Source organism: Manis pentadactyla, chromosome 7 (assembly GCF_030020395.1).
Source record: "Manis pentadactyla isolate mManPen7 chromosome 7, mManPen7.hap1, whole genome shotgun sequence".
Taxonomy (NCBI): domain Eukaryota; kingdom Metazoa; phylum Chordata; class Mammalia; order Pholidota; family Manidae; genus Manis; species Manis pentadactyla.
Genome location: NC_080025.1, coordinates 29,250,131 through 29,270,103, shown reverse-complemented (window position 1 = coordinate 29,270,103; position 19,973 = coordinate 29,250,131). Strand labels below are relative to the sequence as shown.

General features: G+C 36.8%; 1 long non-coding RNA gene across 1 annotated transcript; it reads right to left on the bottom strand.

Moving 5' to 3' along the window:
- Positions 1-5,237: 5,237 nt before the first annotated feature.
- On the bottom strand, positions 5,238-11,730 carry LOC130684375 (uncharacterized). Its single transcript, XR_008998623.1, has 3 exons — positions 11,003-11,730; positions 9,356-9,488; positions 5,238-5,356 (listed from the first exon to the last, which is right to left on the bottom strand). It is a non-coding gene; the product is annotated as an uncharacterized LOC130684375 (long non-coding RNA).
- Between the last annotated feature and the right edge of the window lie 8,243 nt (positions 11,731-19,973).

The following is a 19,973-nucleotide window of genomic DNA, read 5'->3' as shown; positions in this document are numbered from 1 at the left end:
ACGACAGTTCTCCAAAACAGAAATACAGATGGCCAACAGACACATGAAAAGATGCTCCACATCACTAATTATCAGAGAAATGCAAATTAAAACTACAATGAAATATCACCTCACACCAGTAAGGGTGGCTGCCATCCAAAAGACAAACAACAACAAATGTTGGTGAGGCTGTGGAGAAAGGGGAACCCTCCTACACTGCTGGTGGGAATGTAAACTTGTTCAACCATTGTGGAAAGCAGTATGGAGGTACATCAAAATGCTCAAAACAGACATACCATTTGACCCAGGAATTGCACTCCCAGGAATTTACCCTAAGAATGCAGCAATCAAGTATGAGAAAGATCAATGTACCCCTATGTTTATCGCAGCACTATTTACAATAGCCAAGAATTGGAAGCAACCTAAATGTCCATCGATAGATGAATGGATAAAGAAGATGTGGTACATATACACAATGGAATACTACTCAGCCATAAGAAAAGGGCAAATCCAATCATTTGCAGCAACATGGATGGAGTTGGAGGGTATTATGCTCAGTGAAACAAGCCAAGCGGAGAAAGAGAAATACCAAATGATTTCACTCATCTGTGGAGTATAAGAACAAAGGAAAAACTGAAGGAACAAAACAGCAACAGAATCACAGAACTCAAGAATGGACTAACAGGTACCAAAGGGAAAGGGACTGGGGAGGATGGGTGGGTAGGGAGGGATAAGGGGGGGCAGAAAAAGAGGGGTATTAAGATTAGCATCCATAGCGGGGTGGGAGAAAGGGGAGGGCTGTACAACACAGAGAAGACAAGTAGTGATTCTACAACAGTTTGCTATGCTGATGGACAGTGACAGTAAAGGAGTATATAGGGGGGACCTGGTATAGGGGAGAGCCTAGTAAACAAAGTATTTGTCATGTAAGTGTAGATTAATGATAAAAATAAAAAAAAAAAAGCAGTTCCTATGTGGTGACCTCTAATGAGTTCTACACAATGATATAAAGGGCATATAAAAGTGTAGGCAAAGGGTCTGTTTGTGTTTATACAGAGGATCAAAGCCTAATTTGGCTACCCCGAAAATGAACTAAGATACGATATGAAAAAGAACTTCCAACATCAGCACTCTCGGGAAGACTCATGCCAGAAGATGATCATCAAAAAAAAAAAAACTCCAACAAAGATCCACGCACTGTCACAGGTGTAGATGCACTCATCCCACCAGTTCCTGGACTTGCCATGGGAATGATGAAGGAGATATCTAAGCTGGCCTGTGCATACAGTAAAACAAAAATTGGACTGGATCTATACTGTTGGAACTCAACCAAGAATTAGGAGAAGTGCAAATTGTAGCACTCCAAAATCTTACAACTACAGACTATTTGTCGTTAAAAGAACATATGGGATATGAACAGTCCCCAGGAATGGGTTGTTCTAGTTTATCTGAATTCTCTCAGACTGTTTAAGTTCAGTCGGACAATATCCACCATATCATAGATAAGTTTTCACAAATGCCTAAGGTGCCTAACTGGTTTTCTTGGTTTCACTGGAGATGGCTGGTAATTACAGGTATGCTTTGGTTAGGTAACTATATTCCTATTATGTTAATGTGTGTGCACAATTTAATTAGTAGTTTAAAACCTATCCATACTGAAGTTACTCTACAAGAAGATATGTCAAAGAAATAATCAATCTTCCCAGGTTTTCTTCTGCCTGCTACTTCTATAGCTTTTCTTCTTCCTACCTAATCACAACCTTTAAATAGAACTCGTGCCACGTGTCGAATTTACCGAGTATCATAATTCTTCCAAGTGGTAAAGACACCTCAAGACAAATGCTGTGCATAGAAGCCACAGGGCATAAATATGCAAAGAAGTAAAAAGCTAACCTTTTCAAACAATAAGGCTTCTCTCTCACTTACCAACTTAACATTTCCCTGTATGGCCCCGGAAGATGACTGGTTAGCCAGAGACGGGTAAGATTCCTCAAGGGATGAACAACCTAAGACAGGCACAGTCGCAGGGGGCCATCTGGTGAGAAATTGGGGATCAACAGAGGTGAGGCTTAGAACCTCACCCCCCCTGTTCTTAGAGAAATCTTCTGCATACATGGATGTTTTATTGCCCTCGTCTAGCGTGGATTAACACATAGTCTACAGACACACACCTGATCATCTACATTTGCTCTCTTACAACACTAAACTCTGTTTTCTACCTTTATCTCGTATCTACCTACCACTTCAGCATTTTATTAAAAATAATAATAATAAAGAGAGAAATGTGGTATCCACATATAAATCAAGTTTAAAAATCAAATGAATATTCATATTTGAACTGACTGTGTATAGTTCATAATGCATGAACAAAACCGAAAGCTTCTGTGATGACTGCCCTTGCACTGTTCACCATGTAACTTATTCACTATGTAAGAATTTGTTCTCCATGTAAGAATTTGTTCGTTATGCATCAGAAGATTGGAGACTGACGAAAATTAGGCTTGGGGTGGATTAATGATTGTGCATTGAGTATTGACCACCCTATACAGAAATTTATTGTGGTTAACAACTATTTGATCAATAAATATAAGAGATGCCCTCACAAAATATATATATATATATATATATATATATATATATATATATATATAAACACACTTCCAATTGTAAAATAAATAAGTAACCAGGATGTAATGTACAGCATAAGGAATATAGTCAAAATATTGTAACAACTTGGTATGGTGATAGCTGGTACCTAGAATTATCATGTATATAAATGTTGAATCACTGTGTTGTACACCTGAAACTAATGTAATGCAATACTGTTGTCAACTACCCTTCAATAAAAAAAAAAAAACCAAAAAAAAAAAAAAAGATAAAACTTGCCATTTTAACAATTTCTAAGAGAATATTACATTTCAGTAGCATTAACTACAACTGTAGTGAATTTTAAATGAGCTAGTATCTGTAATATGTTTAGTAAATACTGGCACTATCTATCTCACAGTAGGTGCTAGATATTTGCTATTACTATTCTTAATAAGCATCTTTACATTTTAGATTTCCTTAGGGTAAATTCCTAAAAGTGGAATTACAGGATTAATTACAATAAGGCAGAACTGTTAGGGGCTCCTTTATTCTTCTGGTTTTTGCTTAATAAAAGAACCCTCAGAGTTGGGCTGGATCTATGACCAACTGGAATAAAGACCACATTTCCTAGTGTCCCTGTGGGGCTATGTGAAGGATATCTGGCTAGCAGCAGTGATAGTTCCTGAAAGTTTTCTTAGAAGAAGTAGGTAACCCTTCCTGCAGTCCTTCCTGTTGGCTGGAAATGTGAATGTGCTCACTGGAACTTGAGAAGCCCAATCTGGACCGCCAGGTGGGAACCATGCATGAAGGATGGCAAACATAGATACAAGCAAGCTGGGCCCCTGATGACCAGAGACCCAATCCAGGACCACTTACGAGAAAATTAAAGTTACATCTTGCTTGGGTGATCATCATTATGTATTTTTACACCAACGACCTTGTATTTTATGTAATAAAAGAGCTTAACACATTCAAAAAGATGTGCCAGTTTATCCTTTTTACTGACTGACAAAAAGCACTGCTTAGATCTGAGTCCTCCGTATTAAAAAATCTGGCTGGCCTTTGCCCCAGTTCCTGGGAGGTAGCCCCTAAAGCTCTGGAATTTCCTGACTGATATGAGAGTCTTTGACAGTTTAAGCTAGACAGTTTAGACAGCTTAAGCTCAGGAGATGCTCCAGCTGGGGCACTGGCCATGCCGGAAAAACCAACCATATCTTAGAGGGCTGGGGCTTTGCACCACTTCCTATCAGCCTGACATCTGGGGAGGAGACAGGAGCTGGACTTTGAGCTGAACGTCATGGCCAATAACCCAATCAATCATGCCTACATAATGAAACCCTAGTAAGACCTCTGGGGGTGAAAACTCAGGGGAGCTTCCCTGGCGCAGTGCTTTCTGTGCTGTCACACATCAATGTACTGGAAGTGGGACCTGCCTTGATTCCATGGGGAGCAGACCACAGAAACTTCACATTTGGAACCCTCCGAGTTCTCATTCTGTGCATGGGGATGCGGGTGGAGCTGGCTCTGATTTGCATCTTTCCGCTATAGCAAAACTGCCATCATTCCGGAGTTTAGTGAGTCATTCTGGCGAATTACCAAACCTGAGGGGGTGGTGGGAACTCCTGGATTTATAGTCGGTTGGATTACAAAACAAACATTTTACCTTAATCTGCACTTAGCATTTTTCATATTTGTCTGTTGTATTTATATTGCATATTCATGCCCTGTACTTCTTTCTTGTTTCCTTAAGGGTTTCTTCCATTGCTTTTACAATTAAAAACATTTTCATGTCCTGAGATCAACCAGTTATTAGTTTTTATTTCATTTTTACTTGTTGGCATACTGAGTATTTCAAGCTGAAGGAATTCGAGAAACAGCAGGTACAGGAAGGATTTTCTGCCCTTCCCTGAGGTAGGTCCTTAAGAGCCTCATGTGAGAAGTGCTCTCCCTGTACTTGGAGGAAAGGAGCTTCCCGACTTCTGAAGACGGAGGGATATTGAACGCAATCTGAGCAAGCGGGACTTGCTGTTTACCCCAGTCGACTACACTCAGCTCAAACCCTTTTGTGTCCTAATGCATTTTTCCACAATTCTCTACTCCTCATCAAACTTGGCATCAGAACACTCAGGTTTAAACACTTCTTATTCTTTACTTCCTCATTAAGGCTCCCGTATCATGTAAAACTTATATTAAATAAATACGTGAGCTTTTCTGAATCTGTCCATCTGTTATATAGGCCCCAGCAGAGAACTTGAGAGGGTAGAGGAGATACTTTCTATCCACTATAGCTCCAAAATAAACTATCATCTAGAAATTGGTTTGGATGTGGCTAAAGTTGAAGACCCATTTTCTGTCAAAGAAACCAATAATTCAGTGTGAGGTAGACTGCTGGTTTAAATAGGTATTCACAATGGCTTTAGGAATTAGTCTACTAGTTCCTAAACTACAGAACTACAATTCCTAGTTCATTAAGGTGTTTAAAAATTAGGAATAGTTACTGAATATCTGTAAGATAAATGTTTAAAATTTGAATAAAATGAGAAATGTAAATGAGTATGACTTTTTAAATAAAAACAAGACAAGCTATATGATAACCATAAAGGAAAAAATTTCTCAAAAAATAAGGAGAGTATCTTTAAAAAATTTCCATGTCTACGATTTAAACTCATGTTTGCTTCTTGAATTTCTCACAAATGGTAAGCACAAAGCTCCACACATACCTCTTGAATGGCTGTCATGACAACATGCTGAACAGATTCCTCCATCATCATAATGGCTTGGATGTACTCTGAAAACAACAATCTGGAATGTCACTGTCCAAGTTAAAGATAGTCAAGGGAATAAAGGCTAACACTTCATGAATTCTTTAAGTAGTTTCCTGTGTTTTGATTCTTCTTAGGAATTCCTCACATAGTTACATATATGTGCCATAGGTAAAGTGAAGGCTGGAAATCACAGTATTTATCCTTCCTGGCCCCCACCACTCCTTTTAAAGTTGAGACTACAGTTAAAGGTTACAGGAATGCAGTATCTCGGGAGTGGAAAACAGTGAAATGGTAAAGCCTAAAAGCCAGGATAGAAAGGACTGTATTACTCTTCCTAAAATTTAGAAAGTATCTGTGTTTTACATTATTCTTTGATACATGATGACAAAAGTCTGTGCTTTATTCTTATATGATATCAAAGCACTGAACTGTATATAATTCCTACCTTAATGTTTTCTACTATAGAAAAAAAAATTTTAATGAACTTAAAAACTGCTTAGGACAAAGAAGTAAGATGAATTTAAGATAGAAACCGATGCCATAGTTACATCGTATACAATATTATACAACACTGTATAATACTGTACCCATGTAAATAAGGCACCCATGCATACATATGTATAATATGCCACATGGTGGTACCACCCTGGGCTTTGAAGTAATGGTCACATCTCTAAGAGGCCGAAGCTGAGCTCTGGTGATCTTACCCTCATGAGTGCCCAGAAAGAGCAGGATCTCAGCTGACAGTAGTGACAAAGTTAAAAAACATAATTCCTTGCCTTCTAAAAAAGCCTTGGAAATAGTTTTCATTATTTTCAAATCCAACAGTGGATGAGAAAAGTGGCATTAAGCATAAAAAAAAAAATCAGTAGGCCAGCTGGATTCCACTGGTAAACAACTGTGGTAAATAGGTTGAAATAAGAAGCATTTTAAGGAATATAAGATACAAATAAGGAGATTTTAGTCTTAACTTGCCTGTCTTCCCACACTTTTAAAAAACAAACACCAAAAGCTTGTCTTGGCACTGCAAGTATTATATGAAGAGGTCTTGCGAAATTGTTAAACTAATGTTTTGGCAAAACATTCATGTATTTGGAATGCCGAAGGATAATTCTTTGCTTGACAGGTAACGTATTTAAAAATATATATTTTGACAGCACTATAAAATTATGACATTCTGACTGTTAATGCCAAAGTTTTTAGTCAATCAAAAACATGTTTTTAAGGAAGTATTGTCCTAAAAATATTTGTGCCCAGTCAAATGTGTGGTGATACATAAAATATACACATTACACTTAAATCACAGGCATTTTTCTTAGGCCAGCAGTAGGAACATACCATAACTTTACCAAGATTTGGTTAAAAAATAAAAATAAAAAACCCCAAGAAAACAATTCCTTCAGTCTGAGCCCACTGAGGAGCACCCTATAAATGCTGGAATATAAGGGAATGGTTTTGATCTTCTGTTCTAAGGTACCACACAGAGAAGTCCGAGGCTATGAAGAAAATGGCATGGCCAGGATGACTGAACAGCCTTCAAAATGAAAGACTGTGAGCACGGCAGAGAAGAGCAGCAGTACTAACGGTGGGGAAGGGCACCTTCATGACGGCCTCCTGGGCGTGAGGGGCATCCCAGTGGGACAGGGGGGACAGGGGGTTAGTAGGGTGTGAGAGGGGAAGCGTTAGTTAAGAAGCGGTGTTGCCACGTCAAGGCCCTTCCCCGCGAACACCGTAAAATGCTAAATGATAAAATGATGATGAGAGCTACATCAATGTACAATTTCTGGAAAAAAACTTTTACAAATCTTTAAAGTCCAAAATACCAGTACTACATGATTATTGGATGCAGATCTATGAGGAAATGCTGGAGAATGAGGTGTGCCAGGTCAGGGAGTTTATCCTGGTCCAAAATTTACAGCAGAGTTTAGAAAGAAGGGTATTAAATATGACTGTGAATGAGACACGGGTCTGTGCCCTTGTCTAGCCTTGCACGCAAGCAATCGTGGGCAAGTCATACAATGCCCAGTTTTCCTAATCTGTAAAAAGTATTTTTTGTTCTGTTAGTATAGCATCAGGCAAAAAGGAGATGCTCAGTAAATTCTATTACTGTGTTTCTACTAGTAATCTTTGCTATTTCAAATTTACCACCATTCATTTGCCCCAATTTAAGATGTCAGACAGCCAAATAAATGTATGCTGAGTCAATGTTCTGAGCTGAGCAATTGCTCCTTACTTCTAGTAACTGCAAATCAGCTAAACATAAAGCCCTTCCTGTTTGTATTGTGTTTTACAGATTACAAGGCAGATACACTATAGAGCTCCATTTACTCCTTATGACTATCAAGTTTTGTAACCTGATTTTGTAGATGAGGAAACAGGCTGAGTATCTGGTCCAATGTCAGCAAGGTAGTGAATGGCAGAGCCGCTATAGTAAGGATTACACTACATATCATAAATGTGCACTGACATCTAATATTTAGCAACCCAGACATTCATTTTCTTGAGCAGAGAATGCCCTCTGGAAAAGTGAGATGTTAAAACTGTTCAACATTTTTATCGTTTATACACAATTTCAGAGGAAAAACTGAATCTAGGTATTATACAGAACACATGGTTCTGTGTGTGAAGCTAGGTAAATACTATGATCGTCTGCTTCTCCAGAGAACTATTGTATAGGTCACATCCTTGTCTTTTTCTATTCCTACCCCATAAAAAATTTAATTAGCCAACTCTTAACAGCTATGCATACCCAAGAGCTGATGAATCTAACAGAATAAATGTATCAGAAGCCATTACCTCAATTCAGTGAAGTACTTTAAATATTTTCATATACTTTTTAAAATCAAAACATCTACTTAAGGGCTTTAATGTCTTGAATGTTATTTATACCAGTCGCCTAGACTTCAACAAAAAACTTTTAGGTATTTCAGTAATACGAAAATCACAAATGTAGAAAATTCTCTATTCTAATTCTTTAGTCAAGCTGAATAAGCCAATGAAAATGTAATGTACGAGCATGGGATGCTACAATCTAAAAGGAATGGGGACAGAGATAAATGAATACATTGTTAGAAAAAAATTCTTGAATCAGAGACCAATAAAACTAGTCATAGCTTCAAGAAGACAATGTTAATTAGTATTAAATTACCACTAGAACACAAAAAAGTATAGACAAGTTAATAAAAACCTGTTTTGCGTTACTAGGGGTAAGGTAGGAAAAATAAGAAGAATTCTTCAAAGGTCATGTAAGGAACAGTAAAACACTGTGTCATCCTCATGTAAAAGAGCCCCTACCTTCCTTTCTCTGCTCCATCATCTTCTACCCGTCTCACTATTCTCCAGTTACAGCTGCTGCTTTTTGTTTCCCCCTCAAAGGTCACCCAGGTCTTTCTGACATGCAGTTTCTACTATTCAAGTTACTTAGTCCATTATCCTCCACGTCTTTGCTTAAATGACCCCCTTGATGGCGCCCCCATCACACTTCACCTCCACTCAGCACTACTCAGATGACATGGTTATATGTGGCATTATTTATGTCCCCTCAACTCAACTACACGTTCCACGAGTCCAGTGTCTATTTTGTCTGAGATGGTGTTCTCAGCCCTAGATTGAGAGTTCAGTAAATATTTGTAAAATATATAAATCCTTTGTACTTGTAATCTAAAATATCCAATTTTAAATCTCCAGAGCTGAACTAATTCAGTATAACATTATCATTATTACTGATATTATTAATTCAGCTAGACCTTGTCCAATTTATAATAAATTTTATCACATTCAATATAGTTAAAATAATCTACTCAAAGAATTATGCAGTCTTGCAGAAAGGCAAAGAATATCATCACAATCAAATTAATTCAAACTTGCAACTCTTTTAAGGCTTGAAAACAAACTCCTAGCAAAATCACAGAAAATGGCATTAAGGGTGGCTTGTTTGTATTGGTGGCTTATATATACAATATACAGTGTGTACTACTTCCCTTAGTTATTTTAAATGCATACACTAACACCTAGTAAATTACCTTGCTTCTGTTCACAGTTCACAGCACAGCCCCAAATGAGCTGAAGTGTCCTTCCAAGCTCTACAGCATCAGAATGCTCCCCAATAAGGTTCACATCAGGAAGGATAAAGTCATTGATCTGCTGTCCTAAAATCTGAATGGATATAAAAACATTAGAACTGCATTTACATTTATATGACCAAATAGAGTATTTTTTGATAGAGATCAGTTTGTCAGCACCAGAAACTCACTGGAAGGACAGAGTTGTTACGCCAATCTTACTCTCAATTTCTATTTGTAACTCCCATACCTAAGGTATAACTGTCTCAGGTCATAGCAACTTAGTTCCTAGTCTGGCATGTGGTATGTATACTGAGCAAAGAAACTGACTACCATCGATCCCGCCACCAACCCTAGAAAGGCTTGATGTGTCCTCTCTGAAGAAACAGAGCCAGAGAGATTCTAAACCAGGGCACCAGAAAGAACAGATTCCATATAGGTGCATGCCCCAAGTAAGATTCTCCCATCCACCTTCACTCCACTCAATTCCAAATGCTGACAGTAAGACATTTATACCAGGAAGGAGAATGGAGGGTTCCTTTATGGGGAAATTGGCCCCAAATGAAATGACATATATGCAGACAAAAGGGTAGGTCTCTCTGTCTGATAACCCTATAGAGAAAAAATACTCTAAAAGCATAGGAGGAGGGTGAATGCGGCTGTATTGTGATGGATGAGGGGAGAACAGTGTAATAGGAGGCCAAGGGGTCATGCAGTACCTGGTAGCTCATGGTAAAAAGTATGGATCTGATTCTCACTGTAGTAGGAAACCATGGATGACTTTGAGGAGCAACATAATCAATTTATATTTTTAAAAACTACCCTGGCTGATTCTTAGAGTGGAGAATAGACTGTAGAAGGGGCAAGAATGAAATCAGGGTTACTGATTAGATGACTCTAGTAATCTAAGCAAGAGCTAGTGATGGCATGCTACAGGGTAGTGGAGCAGATATGGAGAAAGTTCTGTTTTGGAGTTTAACTAACTGGTTTCCTGATGACATTAAAAGAAAGACTATAGGATGATTTGTAGGTTTTGGGCTTGAGTAGAAAAGTAGATAATGGGGCTCCTTACGAGGATGGTAAATATAAATGATGTAAGTATAGAAGTAGGTATAAATGCAGGTAAGCTTGTGGGAAAAACCAGTAAGGAAACAACAGGTTTCTAGGCTGTGCTGTGTCCATTTGGTACCTGTTGTCACGAAATATAAAGTAAAACTAGTTCTACTTTCTGAGTTCTTCCTCAGCAAAGTTTTAACTGTTCTGATGCAGACTCGGAGAATAAGCTGAGGTAATCTAAGGACTAGGGTCTGCTGAGGAATGGAAGTAGGCAAAGGAGTTGATTATAATAATGTACGGACTTTAAACTACTTCATGAGGTGAGAAAGGAGAGCTAATAGACAGCAGAAAGTAAAGTGTAACTTAAATCAGTAATCATCTACAAACTATCCATATTATCATGAAAAAGACTACCTAGTAACTACCTAAAAGACATCCTAGAAACTATACAATGGAAGATAAATTATTAATCTTGAGGTAATTTTTCCTTTACTTCATGTAAAATTTATCCTATGGTAATACTTCTAAGCAGAGTAAAAAAAAAGCCCTTACCTCATGATTATAATCCAGGATTCCTTTTAAAATTTTCTTCAAGTTGCTTATCTGTTTGGAGAAAGAGAAAACAACCCTTGGTAAAGGCAGTAAGTAATTTAACAAAAAATTTCTGAACTAATCATTCCAGTCAATCATAAAGTCAATATAAAATCAACAGCATATCTGAATTACCATAACCATCCAAAAAGGACTATCAATGGCTCATTTGACCTAAAAGATTTATAAACAATTATGTTACATTTTCAATGTTATGACCATATTGACAAACATTGGAGAGTAACTGAACAAGACTTAACAGTAAGATTATTCAGATTTTCTGCAAGTAAAGAAGAAATGCGTCATCTTAATAAAGGCTTGAATTTCTTGCTAAGGCTACTAGGAAGAAGAATCCATTCTCTGAATGTTTTGGACAGTTAACAATACATCATGCTCATTACTAATAACAAACTCTACCAACTAACCACGCACTCTAATAAGTCCATTATGTGTATTAACTCATTTTTTTTTCTGAGGTAGATTTTACTACAATCCTCACTTTACAAATGAGGAAACCAAGGCACAGAGAGGTTGAAGGACTTTCCGATAGGTAGTAAGTGTTTTGATACGGACACAGCATTCTGGCTCTCAAACCCAGGCCCTGCCACTGTGCTTTCCTGACCTCCATTCCATTTCAGTGAGCAACTTAAGGTTACCTCCAATCTTCAATTCTAGATTATTTTACTAAAGGCTGCCTAAGTTTCTAAAGCTCACTGGATACAAAAGATCAAAAATCAACAAATATTACACAAATGCTAGTAAAAGACTAATGAACAGACGGACAAAAAACAAGAAAATACCTTTAGCTTCCAAGTATCTCCTACTTCAGTTTTGATTCTGTTCAGCCAATTTTCATCACAATATGCAGGATCTCTGTAAATAAGAAAAAGCTAGCATATTAAGATCATGTAGCTACCAAGCTGGAAGAAGGGAGGGAGGGAGGAAGGAATGGTAAGAACGAAAACTGAAACCCATCCCTTATCATCACTTAACTGCAACATAAAAATGTAATTACCGTCATGAAGCTGGATGCAATTATAGTAGATTTCTCTAAAATCAGTTTAGTATCAGATCACTAAAAATTTTTTGTAATCAAAAAATAAACTAAAAGGTGAAAATGGTAACATACAGTAGATATATTTTTAAAACAAGTTATAGATGAATACACTAACCTGGAATTAACATAATCTGTAAATACAACACTAATATCTAAAAACAGTAAAAATCAATGACAATTAAAAATGAAATATATCGAGAAGGTTAAAATGAATGTTTTAGTTAATATTTCAATGACCTCTATATCTATAACCTAATAGTTCAAAGGTCACCAATAATGTTACTAAAATGTCAATTTCTTTAAATAATAGTGATGGAGAGCCTATTTTCTTAGATGTATAACTAAGCATTAGATAAAGCTGGACACCATTTCTGTTCACAAAATATCTAAGATTACACTGGTGTGGACAAATTGAAACAAAGACCGAAGTTGGATATCCTTATGATTATTTTCCTTAGGTAAACCTCCCAAACTTCTATAAATACTAGAGGAAAAAACCACTTTAGTCCAGCATGATTCTCATCTTAAAGTTTTGAAATTGAAGCTCTAAGAAATTAAATTAGCTGTTCAAAACCACAGATTGAACAGCTATGTTTGCCCTGCTCTCCAGCAAGTGCTAAGTCCAAAATCTTCCCCTAACCCCATAACTTTCTCCATTCACCTCCAAAAAGACAGTGGCATGGAGAGAAAATGTTAGGGGAAAAAAATCTACATTTCAATCTAATTTTAGAGTATTTTCACCTTCCTCAAAAGAAACCCTGTATCCACTAGCGACACTCCCGACTCTCTCCTCCAGTCCCTGGAAATTTCTAATCGACTCTCTGTGACTATGGGTTTGCCTATTTGAAACATTTTAAATAAATGAAATCATAGACTGTACGGTCTTTTGTGACTGGCTTCTTCCATTTAGCATGTTTCTAAGGTCCACCCATGTTGTAGCATGTATCACGACTTCACTACTTGTTAGGGGTCCATAATATTCCATTTATGGATAGATGATATCTATCCACCAGCTGATGTACATTTGGGTTGTTCTACTTTTCAGCTATTGTGACTAATAATGCTTTGAACATTTGTGTACCAGTTTTTGTGTGAACATATGTTTCATGTGAGTATATGCCTAGGAGAGGAATTACTGTATTTCATAACTATGTTTAGCATTTGAATCATGCTCAAACTGTTTTCCAAATAGCTGCACCACTTTACATTCCCAACAGCAATGTATGTTGGTTTCAATTTCACCATAGCTTTGTCAACACTTGTTATTATCTGTCTTTTTAATTATAACCATTCCTAGTAGATGTGAAGTAGTATGTCATTTTGGTTTTGATTTGCATTTTCTCAATGATGAATGTTACACATCTTCTCACGTGAGTATTTGTCCATTTGTTTATTCTCTGGAGAAAAGACTATTCAGTCTTTGCCTACTTAAAAATTGGCCACCTTTTTATTACTGAATTGTGAGAGCTGTTTTTTTGATTTTGGGGTGGTTTTTTTTTTTGGTATTCAGGATAAAAGCTCCTATCAGACAAATAATTTCTCACATTCCTTGAATTGTTTTCTAACTTTCCTGGTGGCATCATTTGCAACACAGAAGTTTTTAATTTTGATGAAGTTCAATTTATCTACCTTTTGCTTTTGGTGTTATAATCAAGTAGCTTCTGCCTAATCCATGGTCAAGAAGATTTACTCCTGTGTTTGCTTCTAAGAGTGTTTGAGTGGTAGCTCTTAGATTTGGCTCTATGATCCACTTGAGTGTGCTGTAAGGAAGGAGTCTAACTTCTTTCTTCTGCATGTGGATTTTCAAACCTATCTATTTTTGTTTTAAGCTTAATTGACCTTCTTTCATTGAGGTTCTTTTGTGATCAAGTAAGACAAACTAATTTGGGCAAGCTTGTGCAAAAAAGGGACGCTTACTGGAAGATCACTAGGTACTAAAAAAATAGCTGGTATCACAAAGTACTGGCAGGAGGACCAAGAAAGCTGTTGGGAACTCAGACAGTACTCTTTTTGACTTTTATCTTTGTTTCTGCCAGTTTCCACTGTTTCTCTCAATAGACCAACTTTTCCTGTTTCCTCATACACAATGTTAAAGACATCTGCAGATGTGTTCCAAGTCTTCATCACTTCAGTTCAAGCAGTTTTAAAGCAAGTTATCACTCAGTCCCAATTCCAAATTCTCAGATCATTCCAGATAATACAGGAGAGTCTGTTTTCCATCCCTAGGTCCAATTATATGTGATAGAAAGGATGGAAAACTGGAAGGACACATAAAATTCAAGGGAAGAGTGACCATACCTGTCAGGAGAAAGGTGAGTTTTCAGAATTGGGCAGACAAACCCCAAAAGTATCCTCTTTGCTTAAAACCTCTTATAAAAATAGATATGCAAAAAAAAACCACCTGAAGTGAATTCTACTAAAATATTAAATATTATTAAAATAATTCAGAAATTAGAAAATATTCAGTATTTTTTGATACTTAAATAACTTAAAAACCATGATCATTGCCAACCTAGCTTTAGTCTTTTCAACCAAAAAAGACTGACAAGGAGGGCAATCTGTAAGCCTGGCACTTTGTGGCTGGCAAAGCCAAAGGCACTAATTTACCAGCTAAGGGCAATTCAGGGTTGCACATAAAATACTTCTATTTCACCAGAAAACCCCTTAACTTACAAAGAAGAATGATTTTTAAATGCCTGAGAAACTCTTGGAGTATTTCATTTGTAATATACAGGAGTGCTTATTTCATAAAAATCTGAATAAAATATTCCAAATCGAACACTGTAACAGTTTGCTTATTCCTTAAAAGATTAATGAATCAACATCTCAGAATCATGTCTGAGCTATGCAGGGAGGAAGCACACACGGAGGCTACTATTACATACTGAACACCAATAACATGCCAGACATTGAACCAAGTGCTTTGCCTTCACAATGACAGTGCAAAAAAGCTATTATTACCTGTATGTTACCACTAAAGAATATTAGACTCAGCAACTAAGCAATTTCCCTAAGTTCAATCACACAGTTAAATAGCAGGGAGAGCTGGAGGCTACAATCATTTTTGTTAAAACAGATAGTAGAGTTCCATACAAAACTGGCTCTAGCAAACATTCTCAGGTCCTGTGGCTAATTACCTCCTTCAGGCTCAGCAAACTAGTCACAGAGAGAAAATGGCCAACATCATTCATGATACACTGTGTGCATGAAGGACAGACACTTGTTCTTATTCACTGCTGTACTGCCCAAAACCTCATGTCTGACACAAAGCAGTTTCTCAGTAAACATCTATGGACTGAAACACTTACTTAATAAGGTTCCAATCTACCACTTAGGCAGAACACAGCAAAAATAGAGTCTACATAATATTCAATGTGACTTCTCCTAGTAATAAACATTGGCTCAGTCTCCAGGCATCTAGCCATAACTGTTTCTGTAAGTAGTTTACAATTTCAGCAAGGTTTTCTACATAACCTTTAATTAATGTTCTCAGGCAATGATCAAAGAACACAAAGGTAATTTTCCCTAAAATCTTAATAGCTTATAGTTCTGCACAGATTTGTAAGTAACAACTCATCATCTTCCTGGGAATGTTCTTCATGACTAAGAAGCTATCTTTAGCTTCTTACTATGTCTTGATTTCTGCTAAGAAAAAAAAAAACACCACCAAACATATAAAACCATTTCCTTAGATGCTCCCGGTCACATATATATTTAACTATACCTTATGGACCAGTCATAGCTTAAGCTAAAGGAAAAGCCAAGTAATTTTAATTCTTAACATAATTCCAGAAATATACTGTCTGCCTAGTCAGTTGCCTTCACAGAAATTAAAATTTATGTTGATTATTTAAAGGACTCATACATCCTGGTTTTCAATTTACTATAAATCTACAGTAATAAGGACAGTGTGGTACTGGCATATGAATAGATATATAGATCAATGCAATAGATTTGGGTGTTCAGAAATAAACCCATGTATCTGTGGTCAATTACTTTCAACCAGGATGTCAAAATAATACAATGGAGAAAGGAATATTCGTTCAACAAATCGTGTTGGGCCCTGCCATGAAGCACCAGAGACCACTTCACCAGTTATGCCTCAATACTGTTGCCACTGGGTGCTTATGCACATGTAAGCATTCCGCTGAAGACTGCATTCTCCACAACACTATATACCAATGGGCCACTATGAATTATATGGAGGAAAGCAAGGCCAAGTTTGAGAACCTCTGCAAGCTCATGAAAGAAATCAAAGAAGGCTGAGAAGGTAACAATCTCCAATAGCCTGTGTCTTCACCCACTGCATTGTGACCAGAACAATGGTTGGACAGACAACAAGCAGATCATGAAAACCCAGGCACTTTGGGACAAGTCTACAATGGGCCACATATATAGCCAAAACACACCTGGAGATCAACCCCCATCACCCCTTGTAGATATGCTGTGACAGAAGGCAGAGGTAGACAAGAACAATATAGCTGTTAAGGACCTGGTGACACTTCTATTTGAAACTATGTTCTATTTTCATCGGGAGTCTCAATACTATACTTGGTTTGTATGAATATTTCACCAATATTGTAATTGGCTTTTGAACTTTATTTTTTTGTACTACTACGGCAGAGCTGAGTAGTTGTGATAGATATGTATGTCCCATAAAATACAATATTTACTATCTGAAAAAAAAAAAGATTATTTAAGCATTGAAATATTCTTACTGAACTCACCCAAAGTAAGATGGGATCCAGAACAAACACTGTGTTTTGAATGTATTTCATAACATGGAATTTTTATTAGCAAACTTCAGTATTATTTATAGATAAATTGATCTTTTGGTCTATTTTCTAATGAACTTTTAACCACACAAACAATCATTTTGGTCCCCTGCCATTAAATGTGCACTTGAGTCTGCTATAATAATTAAATTCCATATTCACAATGACAATAAAAATACAGCAAATTATGCTTATCCCCTCTGTGTCAAAATAAGCAATAGAAGCACATAAGGACAGGTAACTTAGGGACCTATTAAAAAGTACCCAATTAATAGTAAAAGATGAACAAATGAGGCTCAAAGTCAGTAAAAAGTGGGACATAATAAAGATTAGAGCAGAAATAAATAAAATTGAGAAGAATAAAACAATAGAAAGAATCAATGAAAGCAGGAGCTGGTTCTTTGACAAAATTAACAAAGTAGATAAACTCCTAGCCAGACTTATCAAGAAAAAAAGAGTTTACACATGTAAACAGAATCAGAAATGAGAAAGGAAAAATCACTATGGACACCACAGATATGCAAAGAATTATTAAAGAATACCATGAAAAATTATATGCTAACAAACTAGATAACCTAGAAGAAATGGACAACTTTCTAGAAAAATACAACCTTCCAAGGCTGACCCAGGAAGAAACAGAAAATCTGAACAGACCAATTACTAGCAACAAAATTGAACTGGTAATTTAAAAAATACCTAAAATCAAAATTCCTGGTCCAGATGGCTTCATTGCTGAATTTTATCAAACATTTACTGAAGACTTAATACCCATCGTCCTTAAAGTTTTCTAAAAAGTAGAAGAGGAGGGACTACTCTCAAACTCATTCTACGAGGCCAGTATCATTCTAATACCAAAACGAGGCAAAGACACCACAAAAAAAGAAAATTACACACCAATATCCCTGATGAACATAGATGCAAAAATACTCAACAAATATTAGCAAACCAAATTTAAAAATACTTCAAGATGATCATACACCATGATCAAGTGGGATTCATGTCAGGGATGCAAGGGTGGTACAACATTCAAAAATCCATCAACAGCAGCCACCACATCAAAAAAAATGATAAAAACCACATGATCATCTCCACTGACACTGAAAAAGCATTTGACAAAATTCAACATCCATTCATGATAAAAACTCTCTACAAAATGGGTATAGAGGGCAAGTACCTCAACATAATAAAGGCCATATATGACAAACCTACAACCAACATCATACTTAACAGCGAGAAGCTGAAAGCTTTTCCTTTAAGATTGGGAACAAGACAAGGATGCCCACTCTCCCACTTTTATTCAACAGAGCACTGGAGGGCCTAGCCACAGCAATCAGACAACACAAAGAAACAAAAGGCATCCATATTGGCAAAGAAGAAGTTGAACAGTCTGTTTGCAGATGACATGATATTGTATGTAAAAAGTCCTTAAGAATCCACTCCAAAACTACTAGATCTAATCTCTGAATTCAGTAAAGTTGCAGGATACAAAATTAACACACAGAAATCTGTGGCATTCCTGTACACTAATGATGAACTAGCAGAGGGAGAAATCAGGAAAAAATTCCATTCACAATTGGATCAAAAAGAAGAAAATACCTAGGAATAAACCTAACCAAGGAAGTGAAAGATATATACCCTGAAAAATACAACACACTCATGAGAAAAATTAAAGAAGATACCAATAAATGGAAACACGTACTGTACTCATGGATAGAAAGAATTAATATTGTCAAAATGGCCATTCTACCTAAAACAATCTACAGATTCAATGCAATCCTTATCAAAATACCAACCACAAAAGACCCCAAATAGCCAAAGCAATCCTGAGAAGGAAGAATAAAGCTGGGCAGATTACGCTCCCAGACTTCGAGCTCTACTACAAAGCCACAGTAATCAAGACAATTTGGTAATGGCACAAGAACAGAACCATAGATCAAGGGAACAGAATAGAAAGCCCAGATATAAACCCACCCATATATGGCCAATTAATATATGATAAAGGAGCCATAGACATACAATGGGGAAATGACAGCCTCTTCAACAACTGGTGTTGGCGAAACTGGACAGCTACATGTAAGAGAATGAAACTGGATTATTGTCTAATTCCATACAGAAAAGTAAACTCGAAATGGATTAAAGACCTGAATGTAAGTCATGAAACCATAAAAGTTTTAGAAGAAAACATAGGCAAAAATCTGTTGAGTATAAACATGAGCAACTTTTTCCTGAACTCATCTCCTTGGGCAAGGGAAACAAAATAAAAAATGAACAAATAGGACTACATCATGCTAAAAACCTTCTGTACAGCAAAGGACACCATCAACAGAACAAAAAGGCATCCCACAGTATGGGAGAATATATTTGTAAATGACATATCCGAGAAGGGGTTAACATCCAAAATATGTAAAGAACTCACACGCCTCAACATCCAAAAAGCAAATAACCCTACTAAAAAATGGGCAGAGGATATGAACAGACAATTCTCCAAAGAAATTCAGACGGCCAACAGGCACATGCAAAGACACTACACATCCTTAACTATCAGGGAAATGCAAACTAAAACCACAATGAGATATCACCTCACACCAGTTAGGATGACCAACATCAAAAAGACTAGTAACAACAAATGCTGGAAAGGATGCAGAGAAAGGGGAACCCTCCTACACTGCTGGTGGGAATGTAAATTAGTTCAACCACTGTGGAAAGCAGTATGGAGGTTCCTCAAAAAACTAAAAATACAAATACCATTTGACCCTGGAATCCCACTTCTTGGAATATACCCAAAGTAAACAAGTTCTCAAATTCAAAAAGACATGTGCACCCCTATGTTTATTGCAGCACTATTTACAATAGTCAAAATACAGAAGCAACCTAAGTGTCAATCGGTAGATGAATAGATAAAGAAGATGTGGTACATATACACAATGGAATTTACAATAGTCAAAATACAGAAGCAACCTAAGTGTCAATCAGTAGATGAATGGATAAGGAAGATGTGGTACATATACACAATGGAATACTATTCAGCCATAAGAAGAAAACAAATATTACCATTTGCAACAACATGGATGGAGCTAGAGGGTATTATGCTCAGTGAAGT